We start from the raw sequence: 2,508 nt of genomic DNA on the forward strand, positions 1-2,508 counted from the left end.
GCAGTACTGAACCAATGAGGAAGTGATATAAACTTCTTCTATAGAAGGGTTCTACGCGGACGAAGTCGTGGGCAACTACTTGTGTCTAATGTAATAAATTAAGAGCCGTGATAGCCCAGTGGATATGACCTCTGCCTCCAAATCCGGAGGGTGTGGGTTCGAATCCGGTCCGGGGTCATGCACCTCCAACTTTTCAGTTGAGTGCATTTTAAGAAAATAAATATCACGTGTCTCAAAAGGTGAAGGAAAACATCGTGAGGAAACCTGCACACCAGAAAATTTCTTAATTCTCTACGTGTGTGAAGTCTGCCAATCCGCATTGGGCCAGCGTGGTGAACTATTAGCCTAACCCCTCTCATTCTGAGAGGAGACTCAAGCTCAGCAGTGAGCCGAATATGGGTTGATAAGGAAGGAAGGAACGTAATAAACGAATGATAAACTATTTACTTACGGTGGAATTCATAGTCGTAGTAGGGGGCCCCTAAGGGGATTATTCAGCCGCTATGTGTCGAATTCAACCCCTACGCGTTTCATAGACAAAAGAAACCCCTCATTTGACAGGAGCTGGCGGCTGACTGCTGAATTACCGATATTTGTCAGCCAAACCATCCCCTGGCATTTTTTTTTGTTGTTATTCGTGATTTATTTATTAGAAAGTGGACGTTCGGATCGTTATAAGTGAAGTTGTAACAGCGAGTTATATCAGTGCCCAAGATATATATTCGCAATTGCGTAAACCCAGTATAATACTATGGCGATATGGAATGTACGAAAGATTCTCATATTAGGCATAATATGCCCCTGTTTGATGAAGAATGAACACAGAAGACCAAGAGAGGAATACCAATACCGCTAGTATTATACATTCTAGCAGCACTTCGATTCTATGAAACGGGATGTTATCAGGTACGTACCTTTGTTCATTATCAATAATTTTTTGTTCATGAAGACGCCGCGCGGTTTCACCCTGTGTGGTTCCCATTTCCGTAAGAATATGGGGATAAAATATAGCCTATAGAGCTCGGGAATAGTGTAGCTTCCCAACAGTGAAAGAATTTTTTAAATTGGTTCAGTAGTTCCAGAGCCTATTCAAAACATACAAACAAACAAATCTTTCTTGTTTCTATTATTAGTAAAGATAAATTAGGAGTAGATATAAAACCAATTAGCCCAGTGGGTATGACCCCTGCCTTTGATTATGATGGTGTAGGTTCCCAACAGTGATAGAATCTTTCAAATCAGTTCAGTAGTTACAGATCATATTCAAAACAAACAAACAAATTTTTCCTGTTTATAATATTAGTATAGATAAATTAGGAGTAGGTCAAAATCCATATAGCCCAGTTGATATGACCTCTGCCTTCTATTCGGAGGGTGTAGGTTCAAATGCTGTCTGAAACATGCACCTCCAAATCATTTCAGTTATGTGCATTTTATGAATTTAAATGTATATCACATTTCTCATACGGTGAAGGAAAAACATTGTCTCTACATGTGTGAAGTCTGCCAATTCACATTGGGCCAGAGTGGTGGACCTTATCCCTCTCATTCTGAGAGGAGACTCATGCTTAACATACTCATGATGAAGAATTTAATTAGTTTGTTTGTAATCTAACCTATATAAATGTTAGGTATACCTATCTAGTTTTGATTTAGGAAATATACCTATAACCTACATAAATGTAACTAACATAATGTTTATTTTCAGACTGTATGTGCATTCCATCAAGCATTCTATGAAATAACAGAAATGCCACAAGTCAAGCTGTATTGATGGCACGCATAGGTATACATATAAACAACCCCGGAGGACCCTATGCACAGATTTAAAGAAACCGGCTATCATGGCAGGGAATAGCAGTGATGAGCTCTGAGAATACTGTTTTACCAAGAATACTGAGAATACTTTGGTCCTTGAAAATCCGAGTTTTCAGATCACAGTAATTGGAAGACCCACATACCTTGAAAAGTCAGCAGCATTTAATATAGAGGTAGTAGGAGTGAGTGCAGTATGTTGTAAGGTGGTCACTCACTCTGAAGTCCATAACAATAGAAAATGTATACAAATCTTAATTGAATGAAATTTATTGATTCACATCTTTAATAAAGATAATTATTAAATGTTTACTTCTGCATTTTTCATTTAAGTCTGACCCTATAAAAATATACAATAATAACAATAAGTTATATGTAAATTATGTATTTATTGTTGTTATTAATTAAACTTTGTATTAAAAGGATATAGGTTTGATTTTAGAATTGCAATAAGTACTGTGTGGTTCATTATTATCAGCCCATTACCGGGCCAAGCCTACCTCCTAAATATATAATATTATGTGATCTAAAGCTTTGTGAAATGCAATTTTACCACTATTCCTAAGGATAAGCTACACTTATATTTATTTACTGCACTTACTATAAATTGTAAGAAAATACAGCATAATAGTACCTACTTGTAATTATTTCAGGTAATTATAGGTGGTTTTGAGTAAAATAAACAAATTTCCT

General features: G+C 36.5%; 1 long non-coding RNA gene across 1 annotated transcript; it reads left to right on the plus strand.

The window, feature by feature from the left end:
• The first annotated feature begins 448 nt into the window (after positions 1-448).
• Positions 449-2,127, plus strand: LOC128199433 (uncharacterized). The gene is made up of 2 exons (XR_008252072.1): positions 449-906; positions 1,709-2,127. It is a non-coding gene; the product is annotated as an uncharacterized LOC128199433 (long non-coding RNA).
• The last annotated feature ends 381 nt before the right edge of the window (positions 2,128-2,508 follow it).

This window comes from Bicyclus anynana, chromosome 23 (genome assembly GCF_947172395.1).
Source record: "Bicyclus anynana chromosome 23, ilBicAnyn1.1, whole genome shotgun sequence".
In the NCBI taxonomy this organism is placed as follows: domain Eukaryota; kingdom Metazoa; phylum Arthropoda; class Insecta; order Lepidoptera; family Nymphalidae; genus Bicyclus; species Bicyclus anynana.